Source organism: Puma concolor, chromosome E3, assembly GCF_028749965.1.
Source record: "Puma concolor isolate L17-30 chromosome E3, mPumCon1.1.hap2, whole genome shotgun sequence".
Taxonomy (NCBI): Eukaryota; Metazoa; Chordata; class Mammalia; order Carnivora; family Felidae; genus Puma; species Puma concolor.
In genome coordinates, this window is record NC_141682.1 from 28102933 (window position 1) to 28118556 (window position 15624).

Sequence of the window (15624 nt, forward strand, 5' to 3'; positions counted from 1 at the left end):
TCTGTCCTCCTACCTTGACAACTTCATAATACCAACCCCCCAAACAAATCTTTTTATGTGATAAAGTTGACAAAATATCAAAACAATTTGATTGTTGGATATATTTGAGTAAGTTGATGGGCCAGCAATATTTGGGTGAGAAATAAAATGAAGACCTTCGTGACTTACAAACTCTTATATATTTATTTCTTAAAGTTTATTTCTCGCCTTCATTTCCATAAAATCACTAAATAGGTTGTTATAATAAATTTTTTTGTGTAATTTGTGTTCTATTGGCAGTAATGACTCAAAGGACAAATATAATTTTCAAAATTTACAATTTCAGAATATAAAAAAAGTTTGAATTTATTTTCAGAGAAAATGTAAATGAAGGTTAATGTAAAAAAAATTAAAAATTTAAATGTTCAGAAAAATCAGTAAGGTTTTCTAAAATATTCAAAAGTATTTATTAAAATTATAGGGCAAGGGCACCTGGGTGGCTCAGTTGGTTAACCATCTGACTCTTGTTGTCGGCTCAGGTCATGATTTCATGGTTGTGTGAGATCGAACCCCGTTTCGGGCTCTGTACTGATGGTGTGGAGCCTACTTGTGTGATTCTCTCTCTCCCTCTATCCCTCCCCTGCTCGCGCTCTCTATCTCTCTCTGTGTCTGCCCCTCCCCTGCTTGTGCACTGTCTCCCAAAAGAAATAAACATTGAAAAAAATTTTTTATTACAGGGCAAAATACAAAGTATTATATAAGTAATAGGTATCAAAGTTTTAAAGCAAAGTTATATAAAGCTGAAATTTTTAAATAATATTTTCAAAACTTAATCTTATGTAATTTTGTTACACAAGTTTTTGTAGTTCTAGTATTCAGTGTCAGTGTAGTTGCTAATGTAAAGAACTGGTGTCACTTCACACATCTTGTGTCTAGATCTCATGCATACAAATTAGAGAGTGATATAAATTGTTTAAATTGCAGAATGTTCCTTGGCTACAGTAAGCTGAGGACAGCTGAGAACATGAAGAGAAACAGAAAAATGGATGCTCAGCGTTGCTGTTAGAATCTAATGCATGCATGCCACTCGAGAAGTTAATTAAGTTAATTAATCTGTCATTTCTCTTACCTAAGTGCATTTTTAGTACTTCCTTCTCATCCTCTGAAGCACTTTGTGTCTATGACATTGGCAGAGGCTGGAATCCACAAACCTTTGTGACCTTTAGATACAGTTGCCTTTTGTTGAGAGATTCTAGGGCAAGAGGTGAAGCGATCATTCCTTGGGGCCTGAACAGTGGTAGTTATGCAATGGGATGTTGAGGATTACAGATCATGCGGAGCCAGTGCCGAGCACATGATCCTGAGTGACAAGAGCACCCTCTGTTCCTTCATATGTTTATTTTTTTTTTTTATGTATTTCTGAGATACGGGGCCAATCTTGGTAGGATCTAAGTGCACTACTGTCTGGAAGGAACCTGGGGAAACAAGTCCCTGGCCTCTACCCTGGGGATCTTTAGACTCCATACAGGAATTTTCTCCAAACACAAAGTGCTCAAAAGGTGCTGGGGAACCAAAAATGTAGAATAGAGAAATCCAGGGCTGTGTCCCTCTCCCAGTACAACTAATGAACTGGCAAAAACTGTCAGAATCAGCTTTTTGAAGAACTCGGAAATCTAGTCAAAAACTGAAAACAAGGGAAAGCTTGAAGAGGGAAACTGCTGCTTTATGGTGAGAGTGCTGTGACATTTTAAAATGGCCATAGGAAGGGTGCCCAAATGTCTGGTGCTGGTTGCTAGTGCCAGAAGAAGCAGTATAGAACTTATTCTCAAGGAGTGTGGCTGTGGGTGTCCAGCTGTCTGGATGGTGCCTCTCTCAAGGACAGGTGGAAAGGCTTCCTATTGCTTCACTCAGGGCATCCCCAGGGCTGTCATGGCTTTCCAGGTGGCTTTTGCTGAAAGCATTTAAAGGCACAGGTACTGGCCTCAGTGGCCTGGAACAACACCTGGGACAAGTAATAGACCAAGAAGCCTGGGAAAGAAGAGATTGGGACAGACCTATGTGGGAATAGAGCTTTTGGAAGCTTCTGTGTATGCCTGGGAATCAAGAAAGCCATGTGCAGACTAAGAGTGAGACACACATACTTGGCAAAGGCCTAAGAAGACTCGAAGCTTTCATGTCTTGCTGGCCTTTGGGCTCTGTGCGAGGAGGGAGTGAAGCTAGGGCAGAGTTGTAAGCAGCAGAATAAACGTTCAAGGAGTTAGCCCTGACATGGTTCCATTTTGCAAAGATACAGGAGAGTATTTTTTCTTTCCTTAAAAAAATTCTTTCTTTTGTTTGCTGCAGGCATTTAAGGTAACTGTAAGATACTAGCTATCTTATCCGAATAAGCTAAAGGAATGCAGAGTTCAGTGGTAAAGAGCACAGACATCAATACAAATAGTTGAGAAAGTCTGTAAGCAAGCTAACACCAGCAACTCACAATAGGCAATGGTAAACCCTGGGAGGAAGGAAAATCTGACTTCTAGAGTTGCCACATAAAATAGAAACTGTCCATGAGGCAGCTTAGATATTGGACTTACTAGACAAAGACTTTAAACTGTCTTAAATATGCTCAAAGAGCTCAGGGAAACCAGGAGAACAATGTCTGAGCATATAGAGAATATCAGTAAAGAGGCAGGAATTTTAAAAAGGCACCAAATACGAATTTTGGAGTTGAAGAGTATAACTGAAGGGAAAAACTCATTCACTAGGGAGGCTTAGTAGCAGATTTGTGCAGGCAGGAGAAGGAATCCGTGAACTTAAAGGTAGGTCAATTGAGATTATTCAGTCTGAGAAGCAGAAGGAGAAAAGAATGAAGAAAAATGGCCAGAGCTTGAGACCTGTGGTACACCATCAAGAATACTAACATCTGTGTGAATGGGAGTCCCAGAAGGAGTAAAGACAATCAGATCAGTAGAATAGAATGAGAGTCTAGAGACACACACACAGATACCATACATCTATGGCCAATTAATTTTGACAAGGGTACTAAAGCCATTTAATGGAGAAAGAATAGTCTCTTCAAAAAGTTATGCCGGACAACTGGGTATTCATGTGCAAAGAAAGTCGGACCTTGAGGAACGCCTGGGTGGCTCAGTCAGTTAAGCGTCTGACTTCAGCTCAGGTCATGATCTCGCGGTTTGAGTTTGAGCCCCACATCGGGGCTTGGACCTTGAACTCACATCATATACAAAAATGAATTCAAAATGAATCAAAGATCTAAAGGTAAGAGCTAAAATGAAAGAAAACTCTTGGAAGAAAATATGGTAAGTTTTCATGACTTTGACTTTGGCAATGGATTTTTAGATATGACCCCAAAAGTACAGGCAGCATTAACAACAACAAAATAGATACATGGGACAATATCACAATTTAAAACTTTTATGCATCAAAGGACACTGTCAGGAAAGTGAAAAGACCTCTTACAGAATGGGAAAAAATACTGCAGACTCATGTATCTGATTAGCACGTAGTATCCAGAATATATAATGGACTCTTATAGCTCAACAACAAAAAGACTAGGTGATTAAAAAATGGGCAGAGGATTTGAATACACATTTCTGTGAAAGAGATATACAAATGGCCAACAAGCACATGAAACAAGATGCTCAGCATCGTTAACTGTGAGGGAAATGCCAGTCCAAACACGACAAGATACCACTTCACAATAGGATGGCTATAAAGAAAGAAAAAAAGCAACAGGTGTCGGTGAGAATCTGAGGAAATTGGAACCCTCAGACAATGCTGGTGGGAATATGCAATGGTGCAGCCACTGTGGGAAGCAGTTTGGTAATTGCTCAACAAGTTAAAACCCGAATTACTGTATGCCCCAGCAATCACTCTAATGTACATACTCTGAGGTATATTTTTTGTATATATACAAAGGAATGGAAACATGTATTTAAACAAATGCTTGTATAAAATGTTCATACACTGTTGACAATAGAGCCAGCTTGTGGGAACAACTCAAATGTCCATGGCATGATAAACAATCTGAAGTGATAGCGGACTATCACTTCTGCCATAAAAAGGAAGGAAGTGGTGATACATGCTGTAATGTGGATGAACCTCAAAAACATGCCAAGTGAAAGAAGCCAGACACAAAAGGTCATATATTGGTGCACGTATATGAATCATCCAGAATAGGTAAATCTGGGAAGGGGGGGGAACAGGATGCCTGCTTAATGGGTATGGTATTTCATTCGTGGATATGAATATGTTTTGGAACATGGAAGGGGTGATGGTTTTACAACTTTGTGAATGTGCTAAATGCCACTGAATTGTACACTTTAAAATGGTTAATTTTATGTTCTGTGAATTTTACCTCAATGAAAAAATAAAAAGAGGTGCTACACAGCCTGAAAATGTGATGGATGTCTACCAACCTGCCTCGGACAGCAGTGAGGTCTGTGCTGTTTTTGGAAGTGGCGTTTTTTACAGGTATATTTGGGGTTCCCTCTTAGTGGGATTTAAACGTGTCTTCATATGTCTGATAAGTGGGAGTGGGGCGGTGAGACCGTCAGAGGCCTAGGAAAGAACCACATGGCCCTGTTAATCCAAGAAAAGGGTTGTTTCTGAGTTTGGCCTTGTCATTCGGTGCAGTCCGTGTTGGGGACATTCCCAGATCTGTTCCTGGACAGAAGGGTTGAATGTAAACTTTGCAAGTCTGTTATTCTAAAATTCATAAGCCCCATTTGGGAACCGTCTCACAGAGTATAAGACACAGAAGAGGAGACAGTCATTCTCTCCCAGGTTGCTGTGGAACTTACCCATGAAGGTCCTCAGGACATTGGAGGCAGCCCCTCGTGGAACAGATGCTTCCTCATGGAGCAGGGCTCCTTTGTGACCCCACGTAAGGCAGCACCTGGGGACTCCCAGAAATACTTCAGAGCACTTTGCAGAAAGTGTAGACCCCCGGGAGCCAGTAGGGCACTGGGCCAGTGAAATGATAAGTTATTGTTATTTCAAGGTACATGGACAGTACATCCTGAGGTGACAAGAAGTGTTTGTTGTATTACAGGGATTATTTTAAATGGGGCAGAAACCGCTCCTGTCAGCACACATGGAATCTTGAACTTGGTACAGTGCCTTGCACAGTGAAGGCCCTCAAGAAACCTACTTTTTTGGCTGTCCTGAATTGTCTATTAGGTCATTATTTTACAAACATTACTTATATTAGCAGGGATGGTGGAGCTGGAGAGTACTGCGTCTTCTCCATGGCCTCTGCGAGAAACCAGTAGTGTGGTGGGACTTGTGACCCTTTCCAAGGCCACGGCTCTTGAGGCCTGCGGCTTGCTGTCAGTCCTCCCAGCTCCCTGTGCTTGTGGGCTGGTTTGGTGATCCACTGGGAGTCAGGATTTCCTCTGATCACTTTACGGAACGGATCAGTGAGGATAACAACTTCATGGAATCTTCGCCAACCCGGTAAAAGGACTCCGGACTCTCAGAGCCCCACATTGGCATCCGGCTTGTACCTCTGCAACAGAATGAAGGCTTCAGGCAAACTTGAGCTGGTTAACCCCATGATGGACGGGCTTGCCGTAGGTCACACTCTTAGGAACTGGGCCATCACGCTGCACAGAGATCCGATACATGACATGACCTTGCTTGGCCTTGTACCCCAGTCTGCGCGCTTTTACCGGGTTGTGTTGTGGTGGGGGGGGGGGGGGGAGGGCGGTGGGCAAGGAGAGCAGAGCTGGCAATACTGCCTGCAGCACAGCCTGAGAAGAAAGCACATTACGCCCGACTGCTTCTCCTCTGTATCTGCTGGATGTGCTTCTAAGCACCCATTTTGGGCTTATCCTGGAGCTGATGGCTTATCCTTCCGCCAGAAGGAAAGCAAGAAGTATTTTTTGAGGGGCACCTGGGTGGCTCAGTTGGTTAAGTGACTTCGGGTCAGGTCATGATCTCACGGTTCTTGGGTTCAAGCCCCGCATCGCTAGCAGCACGGAGACTGGGACTCTCACTCTAGCCTCTCTCTCTGCCCCTTACCCACTTGTGCTTTCTCTCTCTCAAAATAAATGAATTAACTTAAAATTTTTTAAATATATATTTTTTATCTTTTTAATTTTACTTTTTATTTATATTTTAAAGTATAATTTACTGTCAAGTTAGCTAACATGCAGTGTATACAGTGTGCTCTTGGTTTCGGGGGTGGAGTCCCGTGATTCATCGCTTACCTACTATACCCAGTGCTCATCCCAACAGGTGCCCTCAATGCCCGTCACCCATTTTCCCCTCTCCCCTGCACCTACCCCCCTTCAACCCTCAGTTTGTTCTCTGTATTTAAGAGTCTCTTATGAGTTTTCCTCCCTCTCTGTTTGAAACTATTTTTTCCCCTTCCCTTCCCCCATGGTCTTCTGTTAAGTTTCTCAGGTTCCACATGAGTGAAAACATGATGTCTGTCTTTCTCTGACTGACTTATTTCAGTGAGCATAATACCCTCCAGTTCCATCCAGGTTGTTGCAAATGGCAGGATTTCATTCTTTCTCATCGCCAAGTAATATTCTCTTGTATACATAAAACACATCTTTATCCATACATCCGTTGATGGACTTTTGGGCTCTTTCTGTGATTTGGCTGTTGTTGAAAGCACTGCTATAAACTTTGGGCTACATGTGCCCCTATGCATCAGCGCTCCTGTATCCCTTGGGTAAATTCCTAGCAGGGCTATTGCTGGGTCATAGGTAGTTCTATTTTTAATTTTTTGAGGAACCTCCACACTGTTTTCCAGAGTGGCGGCACCAGTTTGCATTCCCACCAACAGTGCAAAAGAGTTCCCCTTTCTCCACATCCTCACCAACATCTGTTGTTTCCTGAGTTGTTAATTTTAGCCACTCTGACCGGTGTGAGGTGGTATCTCAGTGTGGCCTAATGATGAGTGATGTTGATCATCTTTTCCTGTGTCTGTTGACCATCTGGATGTCTTCTTTGGAAAAATGTCTTCTCATGTCTTCTGCCCATTTCTTCACTGGTTATTTGCTTTTCGGGTGTTGAGTTTGGTGAGTTCTTTATAGATTTTGGATACTAACCCTTTATCTGATATGTCGTTTGCAAATATCTTCTCCATTCCACCAGTTGCCTTTTGGTTTTGTTGTTTCCTTTGCAGTACAGAAGGTTTTTATCTTGATGAGGTCTAAATAGTTGATTTTTGCTTTTATTTCCCTTGCCGTCAGAGACGTGTCAATTAAGAAGTTGCTGCGGTTGAGGTCAAAGAGGTTATTGCTTGTTTTCTCCTCTAGGGTTTTGATGGCTTCCTGTCTCACATTTAGGTCTTTCATCTATTTTGAGTTTATTTTTGTGTATGGTATAAGGAAGTGCTCCAGGTTCATTTTTCTGCCTGTCGTTGTCCAAGTCTCCCAGCACCGTTTGCTAAAAAGACTGTCTTTTTTTTCCATTAAATATTCTTTCCTGCTTTGTGAAAGATTAGTTGGCCGTATATTTGTGGGTCCAATTCTGGGTTCTCTGTTCTATTCCATTGACCTATGTGTCTGTTTTTGTGCCAATACCATACTGTCTTAATGATTACAGCTTTGTAGTAGAGGCTAACGTCTGGGATTGTGATCCCTCCCGCTTTGGTTTTCTTTTTCAACATTACTTTGGCTGTTCAGGGTCTTTTGTGGTTCCATATAAATTTTAGGATTGTTTGTTCCAGCTTGGAGAAGAATGCTGGTGCAATTTTGATTGGGATTGCATTGAATGTGTAGATAGCTTTGGGTAGTATTGACATTTTAACAATATTTGTTCTTCCAACCCATGAGCATGAAATGTTTTACCATATTTTTGTGTCTTCTTCAATTTCTTTCATAAGTTTTCAGCATACAGATCTTTTACATCTTTGGTTAGGTTTATTCCTAGGTATTTTATGGTTCTCCATGCAGTTGTAAATGGGATCTATTTCTTGATTTCTCTTTCCGTTGCTTCATTATTGGTGTATAGAAATGGAACTGATAAGGACTATTTTTTTGAATAAGCAAATTCTATTATATTGTGTAAGGTCTTTTTAACAGCCAGCATTTCTTTTTTTCTCCTTTGTGCAGGGGAACATGAGGAATGGCATAGAAGAAAAATGAACCCAAAGTCTTGAATCACCAGCCAACATTTTCTTCTTTCCTTCCTGCACTAAAGAGAAGGGCCTCTTTTGGGTCTGTGAGGATGGGAATGTGTTTAGAACAAGTGTATACATGTGTGGTGACACTGAGGAGTGGTGCCTGATGTGTTCTGTCTGGCTGTTAAAGTAACAACATGGGCCAGTTTGAATGGGGCTTCACGTCGGTATCCTGTTAGCAAAGAGTACAGTATGGCACAGGGAGAACTGCGGAGAGCCCCCGGGGGTGCGCAGCGTCAGCCAAGCAGGTGGTGGTGTGGGCAGGGGTGTGGGTGCCCAGGGAGAGGAAGTCTGTGCCCACCTGTGCTTCCAGCAGATTGCTCTCAAAGCAGAGAGAAGATGTAGTGTCCCCACTTCCTGAGGCATCCAAAGGGCAGGCTTGTAGAATGTAACTTAGCTGCTATGTGAGTGGGAATGTTGGGGAGGGCAGGACTTGACAGCCTGACAGTGAGACAGACCTGTGGGGGAACAGCTTAGCCTTTTTACCTTCAAGCTTTGGTTCTCTTGTCTTGTGAAAAGGCATGACGATGATGATAGCCATACTTGTACTCTACGTACTCTGTTCCAGACACTGTGTAGTAACTCATCTAATTTTCATGTCGTATTATGGGGTAGGTACTATTATTATACACAGTTTTTTTCTTTCAAGTTTAAAAAAAATGATTATTTATTTTGAGAGAGAGAGAGAAAGCGTGTGTGCATGTGAGCCGCGGAGGGGCAGAGAGGGAGAGAGAGAGAACCCCAAGCAGGCTCCAAGATGTCAGCGTAGAACCCAACAGGGGGCTCGATCCTGTAAACCTTGAGATCATGACCTGAGCCGAAATCCTGATGCTTAACCGACTGAGCCACTCAGGCATCCCTTGTTTCAAGTTTGTATTTAAATTCCAGTCCATTAACATATAGGATAATATTTGTTTCAGGTATTACACACATTTTATAGGTGGAGGCACAGAAAAGGCAAGACACTTGGTCATCCAGTTAGTATTTGGTGGAGGCAGATACAGAGCTTGGCCACTATCTTCACCACCACACTGGCTTCATGCGCTCATTGTAAGGGTTAAACGAGTGGACATAGGAAGTGCTTAGTATAGGGTCTGGAACAGATTAGTGTTCAGAAAATCCTAACAGTTGTTAGTATCAGAATCAGAACCCAAACATACACGTGAGGCTTTCTCCAGCTCTCATGCCCACCACTTCTAAAGGAGAGTGGGGAAAGCCATGTTTTGCAACTACCTGTTGAGCTGGAGGATCTTAGAACAAACACGAACATCTTTGTTCTTGTGAAGGGAGCATTTGCTCAAGCCTTTCCTCATTCCACCCCAGCCCCAATTGGGCGAGTTGACCTTACCCTCTGCCCCTCAGTCCCTGTGTTTCGTCCCCACTGGAGCACTGATTATACATTTGTGTAAGTGCCTGGTCAAGAGCCAGGCTCTTCTGTTAGCCCTTAAAGGATCTGAGAGGTTCACAGGAGAACACACAGAATATGTAGCTGGTTCTCTGCACATGATTCCAAGGGGCTCTCCAGTAGAGACTGGGAAATGTGGGCAGCCCCCTCCTCAACCCATTCTGGAAGTCTGCTTGTTAGAGCAAAATCCAGATGTCAGAGATTTTGATTTTCTTTGTTTATTTCCCATGAAATAGAATGTGGGTCTGCCGTTGGAGGGAAGAATCTAGTGATTCATATTTTCTGCTTATTTGGATCCTGGCTGAATGGGAATTTGCATTACTGAATGTCTGGCTTTTTCCCTGGGAATCAAAATAAGTTTCCTATTCCCTTATTAAGCAAATTTCACAGCTAAATAATCCTCTTATTTTTACAAGTGGGATTTTCCTTGGTGGAGGGTGTCTGGATTCTCTCAGTAGTTGATCCCTCTCACGTCTTCCCTTTCCACTGTCCTTGTTTGTCTGTGCAGGCCGTTAAGCTTTCATTCTTGGATTAGGAGCCTCTAAATGGCAGTTTGGGAGCCTTTGACCTTGCAAACCAGGGGTGAATTCTTGAATTCTATCCACCAACTGTGGGATGAGAGTTTAGGCCTCCTCTTTATTCTTCCATTTATCAGCTTTGGACAAGGTCAGATAAGCCACATCTTTAGCAGAGCTTAGTTGGGCCTGGAGTCAGTGAACAAAAAATATGAAGGGAACAGAGCGGTGTGTATAGTCCAGTGTGCTCTGCCTGGGCTAATCAGGAAAAACAAGCAAACAAACAAGAAACCTCTGCTGCCTTTGAGATGGCATTTAAACCAGGCTTGTTGAAAGGCCATGTCTGGGAAGCCCACAGATTAGGTTCATTTAGTTCTCTTTCCATTCTGTCCCATCAGAATGTAGGCTTCTTGAGGGCAACTCAGCCAGCTATCCTTCTTTTCCTTCATTTCTCCTCTTATGCCATCATCTATGCAACGTGATCATTTGATACATGTTCCTGAGGCCCTGACAGTCACTGTTCTCTTCTGCTCTTTGTTTCCATGAGTTTGACTTTTTTTTTTTTTTTTTTTTGGTTTCACATATAAGTGATACCATACAGAGTTTATCTTTCTCTGTCTGGCTTACCACAATGCTCTCCAGGTTCACGCGTACTCTTGCGTATGATAGCATTTTCTTCTTTTTAATGGCTAAATTGTATTCCATTATTTATACATACATATTGCATTTTAAAAATCCATTCATCCGTTGATGGATACTTATGTTGTTTCCGTATCTTGGCTATTGTGAATAATGGTGCAGTGAATGTGGGAGAGTAGATACCTTTTCCAGATAATGATTTCCTTTCCTTTGGATATATAGCCAGAAGTGGGATTGCTAGATCATATGAGTTCTACTTTTAATTTTTTGAGAAACCTCCATACCATTTTCCATAATGATTGTACTAGTTTAAGTCTTGCTAATAGTGTACAAGGTTACACTTTCCTCCATGTCCTCACCAACATTTGTCCTCTTTTCTGTTTTTTTTTAACTTGTTTTATTTTTTATTTTTTAAAATTTACATCCAAATTAGTTAGCATTAGTGCAACAATGATTTCAGGAGTAGATTCCTTAGTGCCCCTGACCCATTTAGCCCATTCCCCCTCCCAAAACCCCTCCCATAACCCTCAATTTTGTCTCCATATTTATGAGTTTCTTCTGTTTTGTCCCCCTCCCTGTTTTGATATTATTTTTGTTTCCCTTCCCTTATGTTCATCTCTTTTGTCTCTTAAAGTCCTCATATGAGTGAAGTCATATGATTTTTGTCTTTCTCTGACTAATTTCACTTAGCATAATACCCTCCAGTTCCATCCACATAGCTGCAAATGGCAAGATTTCATTCTTTTTGATTGCTGAATAATACTCCATTGTATATATATACCACATCTTCTTTATCCATTCATCCATCGATGGACATTTGGGCTCTTTCCATACTTTGGCTATTGTTGATAGTGCTGCTATAAACATTGGGGTGCATGTGTCCTTTCGAAACAGCACACCTGTATCCTGTGGATAAATCCCTAGTAGTGCCATTGCTGGGTCATAGGGTAGTTCTATTTTTAGTTTTTTGAGGAACCTCCATACTGTTTTCTAGAGTGGCTGCACCAGTTTGCATTCCCACCAACAATGCAAAAGAAATCCTCTCTCTCTGCATCATTGCCAACATCTGTTGTTGCCTGAGTTGTTCATTTTAGCCATTCTGACTGGTGTGAGGTGGTATCTCAGTGTGATTTTGATTTGCATTTCCCTGGTGATGAGTGAATGTGATGTTGAACACATTTTCACATACTTGTTGGCTATTTGCATGTCTCCTTTGAAAACTGTCTATGTAGAAAAAAATGTCTATATAGATCCTTTGCCCATTTTAAAATCAGATTGTTTTTTTTTTTTCTATTGAGTTTATGAGCTCCTTATATATTTTAGATGTTAACCACTTATCAGATAGAATAGTTTGCGAATATTTTCTCCCATTCTTTAGATTGCCTTTTCATTTGTTGATTGTTTCCTTTGCTGTGCAGAAGCTGTTTAGTTAGATGTAGTCCCGCTTGTTTGTTTTTGCTTTTTTTGCTTATGTCTTTGGTGTCATAGCCAAGAAAATCACTGCCAAGACTCATGTCAAGGAGATTTTTCGGTATGTTTTCATCAAGGAGTTTAACAGTTTTAGGGCTTACATTTAAGTCTTTAAATCATTTCAAGTTAATTTTTGTGAGTAAAGAGTCCAGTTTCATTCTTCTGCATGTAGCTACCCAGTTTTCCCCAAACCCTCTCCCATTGTGTGTTCTTGGGCACCATTGTCAAAGATTAGTTGACTGTATATGTGGACTTTTTATTCTTTTCCATTGATCTTGTGTTTGTTTTAATGCCAGTACCATTCTATTTTGATAGTTTTGCATTAGAGTTTGAAATTAGGAAGTGTGATGCCTCCAGCTTTGTTATTTTTCAAGATTGCTTTAGCTATTCAGGATCTTCTGTGGTTCTCTACACATTTTTGAATTATTTTTTTTTTCTGTGAAAAGCATCTTTGGAGTTTTGATAGAGATTTCATCAAATCTTTAGATTGCTTTGGGTAGTATGGACATTTTTTTTTTTATATTTTGACAATATTAAATCTTCCAATCCATGAGCATGGGATACCTTAATTTGTGACTTCTTCACTTTCTTTCATTATTGTCTTATAATTTTCCGTGTCACTGGTCTTTCACCTCCTTGGTGGAATATATTCCTGAGTATGTTATTATTTTGCTGCTATTGTAAATGAGATTGCTTTCTTAATTTCTCTTTCAAATAGTTTGTTGTTAGGGTATAGAATGCAATTGATTTTTGTATATTGATTTTGTATCCTGTAATTTTTACTGAATTCATTTATTCTAACAGGTTTTTGGTGAGTTTTTAGGGTTATCTATATATTATATCATGTTATCTGCAGACAGAGACAATTTTTTTTGTTTCTGATTTGGATGACTTTTATTTTTTCTTGTCTAATTGCTCTGGCTGCAACTTCCAGTACTATATTGAATAGGAGTCGTGAGAGTGGCATCCTTGTTTCATTCCTAACCTTAGAGGAAAAGCTTTTGAGTATGATATTAGCTGTAGACTTGTCATATATAGCCTTTATTATGTTGATGTACATTTCTTCTATACCCAATCTGTTGAGAGTTTTTATCATGAAAGAATGTTGAATGCTTTTAATACATCTGTTGAGGTGATCATATGATTTTTTTTCTTCATTCTGTTAATGTGGTGTATCTCATTTATTAACCTGTGTATGTTGAACCATCCTTGCAGGCTAGGGATGCATCCACTTGATCGTAGTGTATGATCCTTGTAATGTGCTGTTGAATTTGATTTGCTTATATTTCAATGAGGATTTTTGCATCTATTCTTATCAGGGATATTGGTGTGTGATTTTCTTTTCTTGTGGTGTCCTTGTCTGGTTTTGGTATCAGGGTCATGCTGGCCTTGAAAATAATTTTGAAAGTATTTCCTTCTCTTCAACTTTTTGGAAGAGTTTAAGGAGAATTGGTGTTAATTCTCTAAGTTCCTGGTAGAATTTGCTATTGAAGCCATCTGGTCCTGGACTTTTCTTTGGTGAGAGATTTTTGATTACTGGTCAGTCTCCTTACTACTGACAGATCTGTTCAGATTTTCTATTTCTTCATGGTTCAGCTGTGGTAGATTGTGTATTTCTAGGAATGTATCTATTTCTTCTAGTTTACCCAGTTTTTTGGCATATAAATGTTCATAGTAGTCTCTTTGATCCCTTCTATTTCTGTGTTACCGTCTCTTTCATTTATGACTTTATTTGATTTATCTCTTGCTTTTTATTAATCTTCTTTTTCTAGTTGTTTGAGTTGTAAACTTGTTTCAGGTTGTTCCTTTTTCTTAATGTAGGCGTTTAATCGGAACTGCTTTTGTTGAATCCCGTAAGTTTTGGTATGTTGCATTTCCATTTTTGTTTCACGATTTTTTTTCTTTTCTTTTTTTTAAGTTTGCTTGCTTGTTTGTTTGATTTATTTATTTATTTATTTATTTATTTATTTATTTATATAATCGCTACATCCAACTCACAACCCTAAGATCAGGATCAACATGCTCCTCTGGCTGAGACAGCCAGGCACCCCATAAGTTTAGTTTTTTTAATTTCTTTTTTTAATTTAAAAACTTTTAAAAAGTAATCTCTATATCCAATGTGGGACTTGAACTCATGACTGCATGAGTTACACTCATGATCAAGAGTCACCTACTTGGGGCACCTGGGTGGCTCAGTTGGTTAAGCATCCGACTTCAGCTCAGGTCATGATCTCACAGTCTGTGAGTTTGAGCCTCGCATCAGGCTCTGTGCTGACAGCTCAGGCCCTGGAGCCTGCTTCAGATTCTGTGTCTCTCTCTCTCTCTCTCTGCCCCTTCCCCACTCATGCTCTGTCACTCTCTGTCTCAAAAATGAATAAAAACATTAAAAAAAAAAAAAAAAAGCCACCTACTCTCCTGACTGAGCCAGCTAGGCATCCTATTTCAAGATGTTTCTTGACTTTCCTTTTAGTTTCTTTTTTGACCCATTGCTTGTTTAGGAGTGTTTTTTAATTCCACATATTTGCTAATTTTCCAGCTTTCCCACTTTTATTGATTTCTGTTTTCATACCATTACGGTTGGAAGAGATACTTGATTTGATTTCAGTCTTCTTAAATATGTTAAGACTTGTTTTGTGACCTAACATTTGATCTCTCCAGGAGAGATCTGCCCTTGAGAAGAATGTGTATTCTGTTGATGTTGGATGGAATGCTCCGTAGATGTCCGTTACATCCATTTGGCCTAAAATGTAGTTGAAGTCCAATATTTCTTTTTTGATTTTCTGTCTAGATGATCTATTCGTTGTTGCAAATAGAGAATTGATACCCTCTACTACTATTATTGCATTGCTGGCTATTTCTGTCTTCAGATATGTTGCTATTTGCTTAATGTATTTAGGTGCTGTGATGTTAAATGCATATCTGTTTATACTTGTTATATCTTCTTAATGAACTGACCCCTTTGTAATTATACAATGACCTATTTTTTACTTAAAAGTCTACTTTGGGGCGCCTGGGTGGCGCAGTCGGTTAAGCGTCCGACTTCAGCCAGGTTGCGATCTCGCGGTCCGTGAGTTCGAGCCCCGCGTCGGGCTCTGGGCTGATGGCTCAGAGCCTGGAGCCTGTTTCCGATTCTGTGTCTCCCTCTCTCTCTGCCCCTCGCCCGTTCATGCTCTGTCTCTCTCTGTCCCAAAAATAAATAAACGTTGAAAAAAAAAAAAAAAGTCTACTTTGTCTGATATAACTACCTTTGCTCTCTTTTAGTTTCCATTTGCATGGAATATCTTTTTCCATTTCTTCCATTTCAACTTACATGTGTCCTTGAGGCTAAAGTAAGTTCCTTGTAGGCAGCATATATTGGGTCTTTTTTTTTTTTTTTTTAATCCATTTAGCTACTCTATTCCTTTTGATTGGATAATCTAGCCCATTTACATTTAGTTTTTAAAAGTTTTTTTTAATGTTTGTTTATTTTT

The 15624-nt window shown here is 40.2% G+C and overlaps 1 long non-coding RNA gene and 1 pseudogene across 1 annotated transcript in view; both read right to left on the reverse strand.

The window, feature by feature from the left end:
* LOC147573087 (uncharacterized) overlaps positions 1-15624 on the reverse strand; it is a 476171-nt gene that overhangs the window by 250101 nt on the left and 210446 nt on the right. The gene's annotated exons all lie outside the window — the stretch shown is intronic.
* On the reverse strand, positions 5194-8666 carry LOC147573090 (large ribosomal subunit protein eL15-like; annotated as a pseudogene).